The sequence below is a fragment of the Oncorhynchus mykiss genome, chromosome 22 (genome assembly GCF_013265735.2).
Source record: "Oncorhynchus mykiss isolate Arlee chromosome 22, USDA_OmykA_1.1, whole genome shotgun sequence".
NCBI classification, from domain to species: domain Eukaryota; kingdom Metazoa; phylum Chordata; class Actinopteri; order Salmoniformes; family Salmonidae; genus Oncorhynchus; species Oncorhynchus mykiss.
The window spans coordinates 29,885,867-29,907,148 of NC_048586.1; the positions used below are offsets into that span (position 1 = coordinate 29,885,867).

General features: G+C 40.2%; 1 long non-coding RNA gene across 1 annotated transcript; it reads left to right on the plus strand.

Moving 5' to 3' along the window:
- Positions 1-8,259: 8,259 nt before the first annotated feature.
- LOC118943587 lies at positions 8,260-17,807 on the plus strand. The gene is made up of 4 exons (XR_005038816.1): positions 8,260-8,423; positions 16,732-16,791; positions 16,887-16,997; positions 17,424-17,807. It is a non-coding gene; the product is annotated as an uncharacterized LOC118943587 (long non-coding RNA).
- The last annotated feature ends 3,475 nt before the right edge of the window (positions 17,808-21,282 follow it).

Genomic DNA, 21,282 nt, shown 5'->3' on the forward strand with positions numbered 1-21,282 from the left:
CACTTGTTCTCCTTGCCTGAGTCTGGCTATGTGAGAACTGGTGTAATGGCTTGGCTGGCTGAGTTGACTGGAGTTGGCCTTCTCTCTGACTAATTTCCCTTTTGACAGAAATGTGTCGGTTCCTGCGCAATGTGTGTGTGCGCATGCGCGTGCATGTGTGTGTTTTCTTATAACTCACAGGGTTTCTTATAACTCACAGGGTTTCTTATAACTCGCAGGGTTTCTTATAACTCATAGGGTTTCTTATAACTCACAGGGTTTCTTATAACTCACAGGGTTTCTTATAACTCACAGGGTTTCTTATAACGCACCGGGTTTCTTATAACTCACAGGGTTTCTTATAACTCACGGGGTTTCTTATAACTCACAGGGTTTCTTATAACGCACCGGGTTTCTTATAACTCACAGGGTTTCTTATAACTCACAGGGTTTCTTATAACTCACAGGATTTCTTATAACTCATAGGGTTTCTTATAACTCACAGGGTTTCTTATAACTCACAGGGTTTCTTATAACTCACAGGGTTTCTTATAACTCACAGGGTTTCTTATAACTCACAGGATTTCTTATAACTCATAGGGTTTCTTATAACTCACAGGGTTTCTTATAACTCACAGGGTTTCTTATAACTCACAGGGTTTCTTATAACTCACTGGGTTTCGTATAACTCACGGGGTTTCGTATAACTCACGGGGTTTCTTATAACTCACGGGGTTTCTTATAACTCACGGGGTTTCTTATAACTCACGGGGTTTCGTATAACTCACAGGGTTTCTTATAACTCACGGGGTTTCTTATAACTCACGGGGTTTCTTATAACTCACGGGGTTTCTTATAACTCACAGGGTTTCTTATAACTCACTGGGTTTCTTATAACTCACAGGGTTTCTTATAACTCACGGGGTTTCTTATAACTCGCGGGGTTTCTTATAACTCACGGGGTTTCTTATAACTCACTGGGTTTCTTATAACTCACGGGGATTCTTATAACTCACAGGGTTTCGTATAACTCACAGGGTTTCTTATAACTCACGGGGTTTCTTATAACTCACGGGGTTTCTTATAACTCACGGGGTTTCGTATAACTCACGGGGTTTCGTATAACTCACAGGGTTTCTTATAACTCACAGGGTTTCTTATAACTCACGGGGTTTCTTATAACTCACAGGGTTTCTTATAACTCACGGGGTTTCTTATAACTCACTGGGTTTCTTATAACTCACGGGGATTCTTATAACTCACAGGGTTTCGTATAACTCACAGGGTTTCTTATAACTCACGGGGTTTCTTATAACTCACGGGGTTTCTTATAACTCACGGGGTTTCGTATATAACTCACGGGGTTTCTTATAACTCACGGGGTTTCTTATAACTCACGGGGTTTCTTATAACTCACTGGGTTTCTTATAACTCACGGGGATTCTTATAACTCACAGGGTTTCTTATAACTCACGGGGTTTCTTATAACTCACAGGGTTTCTTATAACTCACGGGGATTCTTATAACTCACAGGGTTTCTTATAACTCACGGGGTTTCTTATAACTCATGGGGTTTCTTATAACTCACAGGGTTTCTTATAACTCACGGGGTTTCTTTAACGCACAGGGTTTCTTATAACTCACGGGGTTTCTTATAACTCACGGGGTTTCTTTAACGCACCCGGGTTTCTTATAACTCACGGGGTTTCTTTAACGCACCCGTATTTCTTATAACTCACGGGGTTTCTTATAACTCACGGGGTTTCGTATAACTCACAGGGTTTCTTATAACTCACGGGGTTTCTTTAACGCACCCGGGTTTCTTATAACTCACAGCGTTTCTTTAACGCACCCGGGTTTCTTATAACTCACGGGGTTTCTTATAACTCACAGGGTTTCTTATAACTCACGGGGTTTCTTATAACTCACGGGGTTTCGTATAACTCACAGGGTTTCTTATAACTCACGGGGTTTCTTATAACTCACGGGGTTTCTTTAACGCACCCGGGTTTCTTATAACTCACGGGGTTTCGTATAACTCACGGGGTTTCTTATAACTCACGGGGTTTCTTATAACTCACAGGGTTTCGTATAACTCACAGGGTTTCTTATAACTCACGGGGTTTCTTATAACTCACGGGGTTTTGTATAACTCACGGGGTTTCTTATAACTCACGGGGTTTCTTATAACTCACAGGGTTTCTTTAACGCACCCGGGTTTCTTATAACTCACGGGGTTTCGTATAACTCACAGGGTTTCTTATAACTCACGGGGTTTCTTATAACTCACGGGGTTTCTTATAACTCACAGGGTTTCGTATAACTCACGGGGTTTCTTATAACTCACAGGGTTTCGTATAACTCACGGGGTTTCTTATAACTCACGGGGTTTCTTATAACTCACGGGGTTTCGTATAACTCACGGGGTTTCTTATAACTCACGGGGTTTCGTATAACTCACGGGGTTTCTTATAACTCACGGGGTTTCTTATAACTCACGGGGTTTCTTATAACTCACAGGGTTTCGTATAACTCACGGGGTTTCTTATAACTCACGGGGTTTCGTATAACTCACAGGGTTTCTTATAACTCACAGGGTTTCTTATAACTCACGGGGTTTCTTATAACTCACGGGGTTTCTTATAACTCACGGGGTTTCTTATAACTCACAGGGTTTCTTATAACTCACGGGGTTTCGTATAACTCACGGGGTTTCTTATAACTCACGGGGTTTCTTATAACTCACGGGGTTTCTTATAACTCACGGGATTTCTTATAACTCACGGGGTTTCTTATAACTCACGGGGTTTCGTATTACTCACGGGGTTTCGTATAACTCACGTATAACTAATAAAACATGCCTCCCGTGGCCCCTGAGACAGACCGCGGAGGGTTTGCCTGTTGACAGTGTGTCTCCATTTATGAATATTTCAAAACCCTGTGCCTTATTCATAATGGTATATAGTAGTAGTTAAGTTGAGGTTTCTTTATGGCATTTAAACACAGGGAGAATTTTCTGTTCTTTACTCAAAGGGAGAGGAATAATTTTTATGCCTTCAGTGTTACTTTTGACAAAGTGAATACACTTGTGTCGTAGGAGGATTTATCTGAAGAGCGTGACAGGAACAAAATGGGCAATTGTGTAGGTTATTTGAGAATGTTCTGCCACAGTATATAAAACTGTTTGTTAAATTACTACAAGTTTATTAATGGTTCATTTTGGAATGCCATGATGTTGTTTTTTCCACCCCACCACCACACTTCATCCACCCCTCATCACATCAACTTGTCCCCAGCTGGCTGTCTAGCAACTGAACCTGGGGATGAGGTTACTCATCACATAACACCTTTATTATTTATGAGAAATGAGGAGGCTTGTTTGATCTGATTAGTTCCATATGTAGATATGGTTACTGTAAGCCCCATGCTGCTCTAACAGTCAGAGTCACTGACAGGAATGAAAGGGATGGAATATAATGGCAGTGGCAGTTCAGTTCCTTTTTTTAGTATCCCTTTCCTGATGAAATAGGGGCATGCGAAAGGTTATTTTGTGTGTGCGTGTGTGCGTGTGTGCGTGCGTGCGTGCATGCGTGCGTGTGTGTGTGCGTGCGTGCGTGCGTGCGCGTCTGTCAGATGAAAGGATTGCGACTACAGAGAAGGAATGTTTCCACCCAGGAGGCACTCATCATCACTATGCAGATCGACATTATTACTTATGTAGTTGGCAGGATGCACACACGTATACATACTGTACACACATACAGAAACACACACACACGTATACATACTGTTCACACACACAGAAACACACACACACGTATACATACTGTACACACATACAGAAACACACACACATGTATACATACTGTACACACACACATATACATACTGTACACACACACGTATACATACTGTACACACACACGTATACATACTGTACACACACACATACAGAAACACACACACACGTATACATACTGTACACACACACATACAGAAACACACACACACGTATACATACTGGGAAATCTTAACGCTACAGCATACAATTACATTGTTTTAACCTATATTTAACTAGGCAAGTCAGATAATATATATTTTTTAATTTGCCTCCCCTTTTTCCTTTTAACTTTCTGGCATCAGTTTGGGGAAGGGCCTTTCCTGTTTCAGCACGACAATGCCCCCGTGCACAAAGCGAGGTCCATACAGAAATGTTTTGTCGATCGGTATGACAGAGCGCTGACATCAACCACATTGAACGCCTTTGGGATGAATTGGAACGCCGACTGCGAACCAGGCCAAATCGGCCAACATCAGTGCCCGAACTCACTAATGCTCTTGTGGCTGAATGGAAGCAAGTTCCTGCAGCAATGTTCCAACATCTAGTGGAACACCTTCCCAGAAGAGTGGAGGCTGTTATGGCAGAAAAGGGGGGACTAACTTCATATTAATGCCCATGATTTTGGAATGAGATGTTCGACGAGCAGGTGTCCATATCCTTTTGGCCATGTAATGTAGTTGTTGAGAGGATTTTCCCTTAAACAGGAGCTCAGAACACCCACACATTCTGAATAACTGACTGAAGAAACTCACTGGCAAGTCTGAGTTTCATTACAATTCAAGGAAACTTTTTTTTTTGTTGAAAGGGAATTGAGTTAACTGCATAATTCATCATTGTTGTCTGTCAAATAGTTCTGAGTCTTTGTAGAAGGAGCCCAGATTGTTTTGGTAGACTTCCTAGACTTTTGCAGTCTCTATGCCCTACTTCGCTGTTCTACGCCCACTCCTTACCCACTGGGCAAAGACATCAACTCAAATCCTAGTCCACGTTGGTTCAATGCCATTTCATTGAAATAACGTGGAAACAACGTAGATTTTACCAGTGTGTGCCCACTCCTTACTCAGTTGGGAGTTATGAATAGAAAATCAAAGATGTAACTGCACTGGACCATGGAAATGACATTTTAATAGGGGAATTACTGTGTATCCAAACCCAACAAGGGAGTGTTAGCTTCAGGTTAATCTTTCATAAAATATTGCCTTTCAGTCACCTGTCTTTTCTTCAGCCACCTTCATGAGCTCTGATTTTATATTGTGTGACTGTCTGTACTGTGTGGAAGGACTGGGGTTGTGTAGGAGTGACATGGTGACACCATGCGCCAGTCATAGGACAATGGCCCTTCCCCTGCATGGTCTGCAGTGTGATGGTCAGTGTGACAGATCATATGAGAACAAAGATGAATCTGTGGCATTCTTTAATTTGACCTAAACGCAGCCCATCTAAATCCACTGTCACGTCCTGACCATAGAGAGCCCTTATTTTCTATGGTAGAGTAGGTCAGGGTGTGACTGGGGGTTAGTCTAATTTATTATTTCTATGTGGGGTTCTAGTTTTGTTTTTCTATGTTGGTGATTTTATATGATTCCCAATTAGAGGCAGCTGGTATCGTTGTCTCTAATTGGGGATCATATTTAGGTAGCTTTTTTCCACCTGTGTTTGTGGGATATTGTTTATGTGTATGTGGGATATTGTTTATGATATTGTTTGTGTAGTTGCATGTTAGCACTCCATTGTCATCACATTTCATTTAGTCTTTCTCGTTTTGTTGTGTGGTTCACTTTCTTTAAATAAAAGATGTGGAACCCAGATCATGCTGCACGTTGGTCCGAGTATGCTTCCAACGATCGTGACATCCACACACCACCCATCCAAACAGTGTAAAAACCACTATGCCCATCCAAATAGTTTAAAACCAACAGTGCCCATCCAGAGCCAAGGCAGGACAAAAGGTGGATTCAGCTGGCACTCTAATCAGGGACCAAGACAGACTAAACGTCTCCCCCCTCCTCATCGGTCATCCAGTCCCCATGTCCTTCTATAGGACTTATTTGGTGTGTGTGTATTTGGAACAGATATGATTGGTCATTCTCTATGAATGGGATGTTTCCATTAGTTTTGTTCACTTTGACATGTCATCTTATTTGTTGCCTGTATCTTAGCTTTGCATTTTGATGCAATTATAATAAATGCATAGATTCTGCCAGGTGGGCTTGGAGGTTAATCACAGGTTAACTACAACAGTCTATCAAGGCTCAAGGCGAGACCAAGATGCAGACATAAGAGGCAGATGGTTGGAGTCTTACAATGTTTATTAATCCAAAGGGGTAGGCAAGAGAATGGTCGTGGACAGGCAAAAAGGTCAAAACCAGATCAGAGTCCAGGAGGTACAGAGTGGCAGACAGGCTCGTGGTCAAGGCAGACAGAATGGTCAGGCAGGCGGGTACAGAGTCCAGAAACAGGCAAGGGTCGAAATTGGGAGGACTAGAAAAAGGAGAATAGCAAAAAGGAGTACAGGAAAAACACGCTGGTTGACTTGACTAAACATACAAGATGAACCGGCACAGAGAGACAGGAAACACAGGGATAAATACATTGGGGGAAATAAGCGACACCTGGAGGGGGTGGAGACAATCACAGGAACAGGTGAAACAGATCAGGGCGTGACACAGTCTTCATGTTCCCTTCAGATTTATCTCCCCTTACGCTTCATTTAATACACATACAGTGGGTATCATATACTCTGTCAAAGTGGACATTTTTGAAGAAAAATTAAACACAAATATACCTTGATTACCCGAGTCAATACATGTTAGAAAGAACGTTGGCGGCGATTACAGCTGTGAGTTTTCTTGGGTAATTCTAAGAGCTTTGCCCACCTGGATTGTGCAATTTTTTGCTCATTATTCTTTTCAAAATTCTTCAAGCTATGTCAAGGTGTGGCTAGGACAGAAATGTTCAATTCTTGCCGTAGACTTATAACCAGATTCAAGTCATAACTGTAACTTGGCAACTCAGGAACATTCACTGTTTATTGGTAGACAATGTCCGTGTATATTTGGCATTTTGTTGTCGATTATTGTCCTGCTGAAAGATAAGATAAATTCCTCTCCCAGTGTCTGGTGTAAAGCAGACTGAAGCAGGTTTTCCCCTAGTATTTTGACTGTGCTAAGCTCCATCTCGTTTCTTTTTATCCTGAAAAACTCCACAATATTTGCCGATGTCAAGCATACCGATACCATGGTGCAGCCACCACCATGCTTGAAAATAAGGAGGCAGTTACATAGTGATGTGTTGTGTTGGATTTGGCCCAAACATAAGGCTTTGCATTTAGGCCAAAAAGTGTATTCCTTTGCTGTATTTTTTTTGCAGTAATACTTTAGTGCCTTGTTGCATACAGGATGCATGTTTTGGTATTCTGTATATTTGTATTCTTCTTTTCACTCTGACATTTAAGTCATTTTTGTGGAGTCAGTACAATGTTTTTAGCCATCCTCAGTTTTCTCTTATCACAGCCATTGAACTAAAATGTAAATTTAAAATCATCAATGGCCTCATGATGACATCCCTGAGTGGTTTCCATCCTTTCCTGCTGCTCAGATCAGAAGGATGACTGTCTTTGATGTGTCTGGGTGGTTTAATACATAATCCACAGCATAATTATTAACTTGACCATGCTTAAAGAGATATTCAGCATCTGATGTGTTATTGTTAACCATCTACCAATCACTGCCCTATTTTATTAGGCTTCCGAAAAGCTCCCTGGTCTTTGTAGTGAACCTGTGCTTGAAATTCAATACTTGACTGAGGGACCTTACAGGTGTTGTATGTATGGGGGCAGAGGAAGGGTTAGTCAAAAATATGTTTTTATTTCACACAGAGTGAGTCCATGCAAGGCCATAGCTACATGAGGACACTGAGGTCCGGAACTATTTTAGAATAAAAACGATTTACTGTTGAGAGTTAGAATAGTAGAATACACAAGGTGCCATTTTGAAACTTGGTTGTGCATCAGCAGTTTTCCTCTTGTTATATGTCACTTACTGGCAGTCACTCAGCCCATGTCAGTAAAAAAAAACTACAATGAATGTGATTGGTAAATCAGTCTAGTTAGTCTAGCCACTTGTAGTAATCATGGCCAAATTACAGACCGGCCATGTGCCCAGGGGGCCTCCATTGACTTTGTTAGTCAGTCTCACTCAGATATTAACATGACCTAAGTCATGGTCAGAATTGCAGGAAATTTGCTTTTAAAACTGCAAAAATGTCTCCCGACCCCATGGCAAAATGTAGAATTGCAGGACGTTTGTTGTAAAACTGCAACAACAATAAAAAAGTATAGAAAAGCAAACACTTATTTACCATTTGTTAATAAAATACGTTTTCTGCTAACAGGCCCCTCTGTACGTATTACATGATAGTTTTTAATTATGGTGCTGAGTAATGCGAGGTAAAGCCCCCATGCAGTCTGTATTTTAAAATCATGAAGCTCGTGAATGAGGATTGTTGCAGTTGTGTGGCAAGTATACCAGACAGTGCAGTCAGCACTGAGTGGAATATCTTTTCAACGGACAAATTGGCAAGGCGTTGTGTCTGGCCAAACACTGTGAGTAAAAAGCTAGCTAGATAACATGACGAATTATCCATTATCCACAAATTATCTCTGTCAGTGACAATTTTAGATAATCTTATCTAGTTAGCAAACAACCCCATGCATGCTAGCTTGAGCATTAGCTAGCTAGCTACTTAGCTAACATTTACTAATTTAGCTGGCTTGCTAGCTAGCAAGCTATATTCCTGTGCTCTGTGTGGAAGCAAACATTTTAGGCTTTTGTTGAAGTTTGGCTAGCTAACTAGCCATGTCGGTGCCGTGCACATAGACAACTTGTCTTTTGTAAGCCTAACGTTACTGTGAGGTGCATTGTTTCACGCCATCAGCTGATGTCAAAGTGCTATACAGAAACCCAGCTTGAAACCCCAAACAGCAAGCAATGCAGGCGTAGAAGCACAGTGGTCCGATAGTCCAGGATTATGTGGAAAAACATTAAGATCCACAATATTTATTCCACGAGACAAAACTAGGCCCAGAGTATGACTGGCAGTGAGTAGGTCGCGGAGACATGTTGGACAAAACCCACTGAGTCGATGATGGCTCCGAAAGCCTTTGAGTGCGTCTGTGGACTTTTCCATGTGAACATTAAAGTACCCCAAAAATTGGATATCATCTGCCATGACTAGAAGGTCCGATAGGAATTCAGGAAACTCAGTGAGGAACTCTGTATACGGCCCGGGGGGGCTGTAAACAGTAGCTATAAAAAGTGATTGAGTGGGCTGATTTCATGACTAGAAGCTCAAAAGACGAAAACACAGTCCAATTTGCTATTGTAAATGTTAGCAACACCTCCGCCTTTGCGGGGGGATATGGTCACTAGTGTAACCAGGAGGTGAGGCCTCATTTAACACAGTAAATTAATCAGCCAAGTTTCAGTCAGGCCAATCACATCAAGGTTATGATCAGTGATTAGTTTGTTGACTTTAACTGCCTTGGAAGTGAGGGATCTATTCATTATTTTTTCGATTTGCGATTGTTGTTTAGCTCAGTACTTTGTTCTATATTCTACTTTGTCGTTGTTTATAGTTTCACTCAATGCTAGGGGGTTAAGAAATAATGTAAAGCGCAAAGCATTATTTTTATTTGCCAAACAGCTTAAAACAGATTTATGTTTTTTCAAGAGTTTCATTCAGTTGCTACCGACGTCAATTTCTGGAGATCTCAGTGGGGTAATGATGTAAGGCTCTCTCATGGTTCTGAACGCTCTGCTGGAGTTATCACTCCAAAGAATCATTTCAATGGAAGTATTTTGCACTCTGACTCTGACCCTTTTGGTCACTTTCTTTGTCTTGTTATCAACTGTAACAAAATCATCATTATTATTACCAACATTTATGGTGATAATTCCAAACTTGAAAATGATCACTTGAATCTTTAGAAAAACATATTCTCCGTTGCCTAACCAAGTTCCTGAATGCTTTACTTATAGTAGATGGGGATTTTAATATTTCTCAGAATAAGTTCATTGATAGATGACCTCAAGGACAGTCCACTTCTATGAATACAAGTTTGAGGCAGTTTATGGAAAGGTTTGATATTATAGATATTTGGAGAGTAAAGTTTCCTAATAACAAGTCTTTCACATGGAGTAATGAGGCTCCAGACAATCATTCATAGATTTTTGGCTGGTGTCTAAATGTTTTGATAAACAGGGTATTTCTGTTAACATCCTGGCCACTCCCCTTACTGATCATAGAGCTATTTATACTGACATGAAACTTTTCTCTCTGATAATGGCCTTGACAGAGCATCCTACTGGAAGCTTAATAGCTCTATATTATAACATGAATCAGTCATGATGGAGACTATTTAATTACACACTTTTGGAACAAAGCTATAAATGACAATTCATACAGTAATAACGGGGAGCTTTTAAAATATGAGGTTGGAAAATGTGGGAGTGTTCTTGCCAAGATGAGGAGAGCTGAAGACGAAAGTATAATTACAAAGATCACCTCTCTTGTTCAAAAGCCTGTTGAAAGTCTCTCAGAGGAGGACAAATCTGTTCTGTTTGAGCAACAAAACAAGTTGGATGATATGTATAAACTGAAAGCAGAGGGAGCTTTTGTCAGATCTAGGAAGAAGTGGCTAGAGGGTGAACAAAATGTATCTTATTTTTTCAGGTTAGAAAAATACCACTCTAAAAATAATACAATTCAACAATTAAATATTTACGGTCTCATCACAGATGATCCCAAATTCATCTCTAACTTTAGTTGCAACTTCTACAGAAATTTACATTTGAAGTAGGAAGTTTACATACACTTAGGTTGGAGTCATTAAAACTTGTTTATCAACCACTCCAGAGAAATTTCTTGTTAACAAACTATAGTTAAGACATCTACTTTGTGCATGACACAAGTAATCTTTCCAAGAATTCACCGTATTACAATTCCAGTGGGTCAGAAGTTTTACATACACTAGGTTGACTGTGACGGCTTGGAAAATTCCAGAAAATGATGTCAAGGCTTTAGATGCAGCAAAGGACCTTGTGAAGATGCGGTAGGAAACAGGTACAAAAGTATCTATATCCACAGTAAATTGAGTCCAATATCGACATAACCTGAAAGGCTGCTCGGCAAGGAAGAAGCCACTGCTCCAAAACTGCCATTAAAAAAAACACACTACGGTTTGTAACTGCACATGGGGACAAAGATGATACTTTTTGGAGAAATGTCCTCTGGTCTGATGAAACAAAAATAGAACTGTTTGGCCATAATGACCATTGTTATGTTTGGAGGAAAAAGGGGTAGGCTTGCAAGCCGAAGAACACCATCCCAAATGTGAAGCCCGGGGGTGCTAGCATCATGTTGTGGGGTGGCAGCATCATGTTGTGAGGGTTCTTTGCTGCAGGAGGGACTTGTGCAGTTCATAAAATAGATAACATATTGAGGCAGGAAAATGATGTGGATATATTGAAGCAACATCTTAAGACATCAGTTAAAGCTTGGTCACAATGGGTCTTCCAAATGGACAATGACCTCAAGCATACTTCCAAAGTTGTGGCAAAATGTCTTAAGGACAACAAAGTCAGGGTTTTGGAGTGGTCATCACAAAGCCATGACATCAAACCTATAGAACATTTGTGGGCAGAACTGAAAAAGCGTGTGCGAGCAAGGAGGCCTACAAACCTGACTCTGTTACACCAGCTCTTGTCAGGAGGAATGGGCCAAAATTCACCCAACTTATTGTGGGAAGCTTGTGGAAGGCTACCCTAAACGTTTGACCCAAGTTAAAAAAAAATTAAACGGCAATGCTACCAAATACTAATTGAGTGCATGTAAACTTCTGACTCACTGGGAATGTGATGAAAGAAATTAAAGCTGAAATAAATAATTCTCTCTACTATTATTCTGACATTTCACATTCTTAAAATAAGGTGGTGATCCTAACTGACCTAAGACATTGAATTTTTACTTGGATTAAATGTCAGGAATTGTGAAAATCTGAGTAAATGTATTTGGCTAAGGTGTATGTAAAGTTTTTCAACTGTATATAATTCTAAGTATTGTGGTTTCCTCAACTCTTTTTCTTTTGACTCTCTTGGGGATATGAAATCAATTGGGGAGGTTGAGAGGGAACATTGTGATGACCCTATTATAGTTGAAGAGATCATTTATTCTATTGAACACCTTCAAAATAATTTGTTTCCTGGCACTGATGGTACAGTGCCTTGCGAAAGTATTCGGCCCCCTTGAACTTTGCGACCTTTTGCCACATTTCAGGCTTCAAACATAAATATATAAAACTGTATTTTTTTGTGAAGAATCAACAACAAGTGGGACACAATCATGAAGTGGAACGACATTTATTGGATATTTCAAACTTTTTTAACAAATCAAAAACTGAAAAATTGGGCGTGCAAAATTATTCAGCCCCTTTACTTTCAGTGCAGCAAACTCTCTCCAGAAGTTCAGTGAGGATCTCTGAATGATCCAATGTTGACCTATGGGAGAATGTGCTACCATAATAAAGATAAAGAAAAAACGTTTTTTACCTCAAATCTAATTGTGCTAATGGCAAAATGTCATATTCATGAAGGTAAATTCATTAATAAAAAAACACTTTTCTATAAGGAATTTGAGCAGTACATTAAGACCATTCAACATTCTTCTAATAAGAAAGCTGTTCAAATAAATCAATATGTGTGTTTCTTTTAAGGTCTTTGTATAATCTAATTTGTTGTACCCCCTAGCATATGTTATCATTTTCTATTTGTATACTTCTTGTATGTATACAGATTATTCTACATTATATAAAAAAAAAAGTGAGGGATCTAACATTAAGTAGCCCTATTTTGAGATGTGAGATATCACAATCTCTTTCAATAATGACAGGAATGGAGGTCTTTATTGCGGTGAGATTATTAAGGCGAACACCCCCATGTTTAGTTTTTCCCAACCTAGATCGAGGCACAGACACGGTCTCATTGGGGATAGCTGAGCTGACTACACTGACGCTGCTAATGGCAGACTCCACTAAGCTGGCAGGCTGGCTAACACCTGGCTACACCCTATCTCACTGTGGAGCCAGAGGAGTTAGCGCCCTGTCTATGTTCATAGCTAAAATGAGAGCACCCCTCCAGCTAGGATGGAGTCCATCACTCCTCAGCAGGCCAGGTTTGGCCAGAGTCCCAGAAAGAGGGCCAATTATCTACAAATTCTATCTTTTGGGAGGGGCAGAAAAGAGTTTTCAGCCAGCGATTGAGTTGTGAGACTGCTCTACTCCCCCTAACTGGGAGGGGGCCAGAGACAACAATTACACGCGATGCCGATGAATCTTTCTAGCTGATTTACACATTGAAGCTATGTTGCGCTTGGTGACCTCTGACTTTCATCCTAACATCGTTGGTGCTGACGTGGATAACAATTTCCCTATACTCTCTACACTCGCCAGTCTTAGCTTTAGCGAGCACTATCTTCAGATTAGCCTTTACGTCGGTAGCCCTGCCCCCTGGTAAACAGTGTATGATCGCTGAATGATTGTTTTTAAGTCTAATACTGCGGGTAATGGAGTCGCCAATGACTCCCATTTTAATTTTTTCAGAGCTAATGGTGGGAGGCTTTGGCGGCTTAGACCCCGTAACGGGTGGAGGAGAGACCTGAGAAGCCTCGTCCTCTGACTCCGACTCATTGCTTAATGGTGTGAGACTGCTGAATTAGAATTTTCTTCCAGAAGCCATGAGAAAATTGTCCGGCTGCAGGGACTGCATAAGGCGATAGTTGTCCTGTATATTATGAGTACAGCGACTGCAATTAAATGTCATAGTGTTAATGTTACTATTTAGCTTTGGCTGGTGGAGGTCCTGTAGAAACATGTCCAGATAAAGCGTCCAAGGTGAAAAAGTTGAATGAAAAAAGTAGAGCGAGGGGAAAAAAGAAAAAAGAACAGTTATCAAAAATTTTGAAAGTAATTTTAGAAAGAAAAAAACGTGAAGTTGGCAGGTAGCAAAGTAACGTTAGCAACAACCCGCACAGCAGCTCGTAAACAAGTCCATAGCTAGTTGGCAAGCTTGAACTGACCGCATTTTAACTACTTTGGTGATATGAAACAGACAATCATATCAGTAACAAATAATAAATTCCCAGTTTATGCTACAAAACCAACTTTATAAGAGGTTTTAAAAATAGGTTATATTTGACTCAACATTGTTGGCAGAATAGATGGATGCATTTCAATATATGATTCATATAATTCACCAATACATTTCTTGGTAGTCCAAAAAAGATTATCAGGTTGTAAATCACAGCTGGCCTGGTACATTGTTTACAGCCTCCATTCGGGATGCATTGTTTGTTCCATGACAAAAAAATTGGGACAAAAACTGATGAATTTATTGTAACTCTGGCTGGGAATGTCAAAAGATTTTAAAAAATCCTCAGAGTGAGGTGTTCTCTCATTTGTGTCTGGAAGTAGCAAGCTAGCCAACTTTAGCCAGTTAGTTTGGTTGCTTGGTTGCAGACAAGCTGCAGAAGAACAAGTAGGCTACAATTCCTAATTTTAATTATCCAGCTAACCAGAGAGTTGTGAACAGGCGCACACTTTATTTAGGCAGAGGCAATAAAACAGACAGACGCCACTGCGTCAAAACCTCCAGCCAAAGGTAAAAGTGCAAGGTGCGAAACAGTCACGAAAACAGTCACAAATATTTTACAATAAACATCCTTCATGAAAATACCATGGAATTTTGCGTACACTCAAAACACGTAACAAATCCAATTTCACACAAAGACATGGGGGGAACAGAGGAATAAATACATGCAGTGTGATTAGGGAATGTAAACCAGGTGTGCAGAGAACAAGACAAAACAAATGGAACAATGAAAAAATGAGCGGCGATGGCTAGAAAGCCGGTGACATCGATCGCCGCCCAAACAAGGAGAGGAGCCGACTTCGGAAGAAGTCGTGACATTGAGAGGGTTATCTCATGCTCCTTCGTTAGATTTTAGCTAATCTCGCTCTGGATAGCATTAGTTGTTGATCTTGTGTCACGCCTGCTCCCGCTCTTCCCCCCTGGCGCTCGAGGGTGCCAGGCTCCCCTGCATTACACACTCCTGCCACCATCATTATGCACACCTGCCTTCCTTCCTCACGCGCATCAGCGATTCATTGGACTCACCTGGGCTGTATCACCTGTTTCATTACCTCCCCTATATCTGTCTGTTCCCCAGCTCCGTCCCCCACTTCTGCATTGATTGTCGTCTGTCTTTGTGTTACCAGTGTGCTGACGCTGTTCCTATCATGTTCCATGTCTGTTCCAATTAAATGTTGACTCCACGTACCTGCTTCTCTCCTCCAGTGTCGGTCCTTCTATCTTGTTGTTGTTGAAGCGATTAACTGAGGGAGAGCCTACCTTTTCATGGTTGTTTAATCAATAGGACTGTAAAGTCCCAAAATGTAAAATTGCCAAATGTATTAAAATGATCTAAAGTCACACTTTTGCAACTGCCTGTAAACACACAGTCCAGTTCAAAGTGAAGGATGGCAGGCTTTTTTTTTTTTTTTTTTTACATGAAGGCCTACTGTAGCTCTGATTGGCTATGGTGCACCTGTCTGCGTAGACTCCGGTCCTGGGTGAGACAGATGTTTTTATTAGGTTTTATTTCCTGCAGTGTCTATTAATTGTCCAATTGCATTGCCGCTTTCCCACTCTACATTGCTTTAGAGTTTTTTTAAATACCTTAGTACACGTCATTCCCAAATATTCTAAGTATGTATGAGAATGGGAAAATGACCAAATTGTTTTTAAAAGTATCATATTCTTACTGGGGTTTGTATATGAACAGATTTTTTAAATAAGATTACATGTTGCTAAAATGCTGTCAGTTTCACTTTTAAACTATCCATTTTGACTTTCTACTTAAATTGTGTTAATGTGGTCTACCACCGTAGACAAACCGCCCACGCTTCATCATGCTCAAGTATATTTTGGCCCCCCACACTAAACCCGATCACAACACTCAGGTTGAAATATCAAAACAAACTCTGAACCAATTATATTAATTTGGGGACAGGTAGAAAAGCATTAAACATTTATGGCAATTTAGTTAGCTTTCAGTTTCTAGCTAATTTGGCCTATTTAGCTAGCTTGCTGTTGCTAGCTAATTTGTCCTGGGATATAAACGTTGAGTTGTTATTTTACCTGAAATGCACAAGGTCCTCTACTCCGACAATTAATCCACACATAAAATGGTCGACTGAATTGTTTCTAGTCATCTCTCCTCCTTCCAGGCTTTTTCTTCTTTGGACTTTATATGGTGATTGGCATCTAACTTTCATAGTTACTTCGACGACCGACCGAACTCAGTTCATATTTCAATCACCGACGTGGGTATAACCAATGAGGAGATGGCACGTGGGTATCTGCTTCTATAAACCAATGAGGAGATGGGAGAGGCAGGACTTGCACCGCGTTCAGGGTCACAAATAAAACAAACTTCTATTTTAGCACTTGGCAATGCAGATGCTCGTTGGCAGCGCTCGAGCAGTGTTTGTGCAATAATTGAATAACATCTATGTTTGCATTTTTTTTGCGACGCGAGCGGTGTGGTCAGCATGTAAGGCACTGCATCTCAGTGTGAGAGGCATCACTACAGACCCTGGTTCGATTCCAGGCTGTATCACAACCGGCAGTGATTGGGAGTCCCATAGGGCGGTGCACAATTGGTCCAGCGTTGTCCGGGTTAGGGTTTGGCCGGGTTAGGCCGTCATTGTAATTAAGAATTTGTTCTTAACTGATTTGCCTAGTTAAATAAAGGTTAAAAATACAAATGTATGTTATGTCTTTTTCCCCCATTGCAAGAATACTAGAGGGTGCATGGTCCTGAGAGTCCTTCTCCCACCACCAATATACCGAATGCAGGTAGCTACATATTGAAATGAAAGTTGTTTCATTGTTCATCCACGTTTATCCATTTTGTCTGTCCCCTAAACGCTTGCAATGTCTTTGTCCCCCAGGTACTAAAAAAAAACATGATCCTGAGAGGGTTTTTCACACCACCAGCGTAATGAGTTGGAAAGAAGACTGCCCACCCAAGCATTGATGAGGCCTGAAAGTCATAATGTAGCGTAAGTATACATGTGGAATATTGAATACTATTTCATATGTAATACTGTAAACCAGAGGTGGGAAGTAAATAAATACAAATAGTCTCGTAACGATAATTGAGTAGCTTTTCCAAGTACTTTTTCAAAGTCAGTCATTTTACATCTACTGGGGTAAAATGTAATTGAAAAACAGTACTTCTACTTGAGTAGGCTATTTCAGTACTCTTCCCACCCCTGCTGTAAACTGCACACAAAGTGGCTGGACTCAACTCAATGCAGATTAACGTCCTGCACACAGCAATAGACTGTATATGAGTATAGTTTGTTCTGAGTATTATGAAAGGCCACAATTTGTGTGTGTGTGCTTGTGAGCGTGGGCTTGTGCAAGAGTGTGATGAGTTTCTTGATTATTGTTCAACATTTATAGTCATATTATCTAATCCCCAGGCTGGAACCAATATGGCTGAATATCTCTACCAGGTGACCAAAAGTGAGTTCGGACTCTCTGGAATATTGTATCTACTCCCTGGCATTCACCATCATGAATGGACAGGCTCTGGAGCAGAAGACATTATGTTACGTTGTTGTTTTACACAAATTCCTATTGGAAATTGATACCTGGTAGGGGTTGTGGGTGTAGAGGGTAAAGTGTTTCCTTCTCTTCAGCCCATTTCCTCAGCTTTAATTGGTAGGGCTGCTGTGATTTTCAAATGATGGTTTGTGTTTGTAAAGTTTCTGTTTATTTGTGTGTTGCTTATTTGTTTCTTTTGCATTACTTCATTTTGTAGCTGAAATTAATATATGAAAATAAACTTTTGGTATTTTATCTACAATTGGTTATAATTGGCCATATGAGTTTCATCAACTGTGTAGTAACATTGTAACATTGATTGAAATTGTTAGACATATTTGTGACATTAGAAAATGAACGGATTCTGTAATGGAGAGAAGGTAGAAAAAAATAACCCAAACATAAAGTAAGAAATAACATTAACTGCTGGGTCAAAAATACATGAATAACAATAACCCAGCAGAAAAGTTAAAAGCAAGCTGGGTCAAAATCAGTGAAGGCTCCTCAGAGAAGGAAGGGGAGGACCATCCTCAGTGAATTTCCTAAAAATAAAAATAGTGCAACATTAAAAAAAGTTGTGTTTAGAATAAACTACTAAATATATTCACGTCACCAAATAATTTATTAAAATACACTGTTTTGCAATGATGGTCTACAGTAGCCTCAAGCGCTCAGCGCTCTGTAGGGTAGCACCCTGGTAGCCGGGGGACAGCTAGTGTCTGTCCTCTGGGTACATTGACTTCAATACAAAACCTAGGAAGCACGTGGTTCTCACACCCTTCCATAGACTTACAAAGTAATTATGATAATTTCCGGAGGATGTCCTCCGGAAATGAACTGACATGTTTTCCACCCAATCAACGGATCAGAAAATGAAGCTAGTACTGAAAGTGTAAGCTATAGCTAGCTAGCACTGCAGTGCATAAAATATGTTGAGTAGTTGACTCAAAGAGAGTAAAAGACAATAGTTGAATAGTTTTGAACAAATTAATTTCTTCAAAAATGGAGAAGCAAGAGAGAGATTTAATTTTTGTTTTTCACTTTCACCTAGCCTACTTAACTAGCAAATGCAGCTAGCTAGTTTAGACTACTCTAACATCTGGCACAAGCATAGAGGGAAGCAATGTTAGCTAGCTGGCTATGGCTATCCAATACGGGAACTCTTCCAAGTCAAGGTAAGCTTTTAGTTTTATTCATTTATTGCCACTGGGACCCGCCGGTGTAACTGCTAAACTTCTTGCTACTGACTGTACATTGTACTGCGTGATTGTAGTGGATTTACTAACATGTTAGTTCTACTACCTCTGTTGACTATGATGTTAATATGGTGACAACAAAGGCTGTGTGTAGCGGTTATGATATGAAGGTTTGACCTGGAAAGTTTTTTTAGCCTGGTCACAGAAAGCTGATGTGTTGTGCACTGATGTCCACAAGCAAGGGGAAAAGGTAGGAGGAGAGCGCGTAGATGCGAAAAGGAATACAACGATCAAAGAGATCATGCTTTTTTTATGTGGCTGTTACAAAAGTGAACTGTGTTTGCATGTGATCAGGGGTGTTCATTCTGCCAATTCTGTTTAAAAACATTTGTTAAATGGAAGCAAACGGAACGAAACAGGGGTAAACATACCTGAATTTGTCCAGAAACTCCCGTTTGCAGCTGTTGGACTAATGATTACACCCTAGATCAGCTAGATGCAGGCAGGAGTGTGCAAGGCGGTATTGAATGTGTCAGTCTGTTGCCTTCATTACTAAAATGTATCTTCACCTGTGCACCTAAATTGTAAACTTTCATTCGTAGACTAGGTAGTAGCAACCTCATGATGGGTGAAGGGAACATCTGAGTATCATGTAGTAGCCTAAACCTATTGATGTTACATTGAGCTTGGTGAATGGAATAAGAATGACAGTCATCCAATACGCTGTAATAGAAATAAGGCCAAGCTCATAAAAAATTAAATATTGTCGTCGATCATTTTAAACTGCACTGGCCGCCACTGGTCAAAATAACCACATTTGTTTGATCATTCATATAACCCAACAGCGCTGTTTCAAAATAACCCAGTGCTGGAAATGTACTATGTATTGACCCAGCATTTTTTAGTGTACTGATTTGTATCATGGGTGACCTGCATGCACAAGCACAGCCTGTGGCACATTTTCGCGCAGATACCCATAGCTCCATTCCCTGAGCGCTGGTGCACCATCACTAGATTAACTGTAGGTGGACCACCCGTGCAAGCTCCCAATTGCGCATTCGTGTTTGGACGGGTCGGATTTCGGATGGAAGTCGGTAACAGAAAAGGGTATTCGCGTCGCTGTGTCGAATTGAGCAATACCCCCTCCTCCTTTGCCCCGGTCAAACCCTCAAACCGTGGCCAGGGACCAACACACCGGGAGAAGAGCGGGAGGATGTGACTATTCAACAGATCAGATTATCGGACAGTTTTATCGCGGTTGAGAACACAGGTGACGTTGTATTCACCGTCTGTTTTTATACTATTGTAGATTAGAAATAATTGCAGGTGTGAACAATTTTGCGACAAAACAAATAAGTAGATTTAATTTGTTGGAACCATAATGAATGGGTTGCAGCTGGAACCATTTCCTTCCACAGCATTTGTTTAATTGAAATGACTATTTTTTTTATAGTGTTTGAATGATAATGATTTCCCTTGTCTTGTCTCGTTGTCCTGTGTATTGTGTATTTCATGAAGATAGGCTGCTGCATCTTTTCAATCAATAATGATTTATACAGATTTCCTGTCAGTCTGTTAATAAGATGGTCACTATAGTTGACTAGCAGGGAGAGAAGTTTCACTGTCCCTTTTCCCTCTTCCCCCTTTTCCCTCTTCCCCATTCCCTTCATATTTTATCCTCTTCTTCATCCCCTGGTCTTTATGGCTCTAATTTAATGATTTGTTTGACCCATTCTCTAATGAGAGCAAGCTTCAGAGCAATAGTAGACAGACTAGTTGCTATTGATTATGCTGGTCAGCTGAATTGCAACTTCAACAGACATCTTTGCCAGCCGTGATCTTACATGTAGGGCCTATACAATGTGATGATGATTCCCCAAGGAGAGTGGGTAGGGCACAAAATCCCCCTTACCCGATGGACCATTAGGGGGGAGGGTCAGTCTTGGGTCAACTTCTACCAAACAAGGTTATTATAGTAAACGTAAACTTAAACGAAACATGGAAAAACAATTTCGTAAACTGAAATAAAATAACTAACAAACCTGTTATATATACTGAAACTATATTTGATTATTAATTAAAATGAAAACTATAACTAATTATATGTTCAGTTTGAGTTTTAATTTTGTTTGGGGGAAAAAAATCTAATGGGGTTTTCAAGCTTTTTTTATAGGGTTTTCAAGCTTCTGAATCTGGCAGGTAAATGCTGCCAGGAGATGGGGATGTTTCCAATAGGGCTAGTTTGTACATCACTATTACTAGCTATCACTACAGTATTTAACAGGAAATAAATCTGCTACTTTCTGTCCCTAACACTCAAACTAAAACTGAAAGTTTAAATGGCTTATATAACTCAAACAAAAAACAACAACTAGTAAATCAGGTCTGAAAACGAATTGAAACTAAACTGAATTCCTAACAAAAATGTAAAATCACAAAAGTATAATAGATAGTTTGGGGAGTAGACATATTTTAAGAGTTTGAATAAGGATCGGACCCTTTTTTTTTGTTGCCTTAAATGACATACCCAAATCTAATT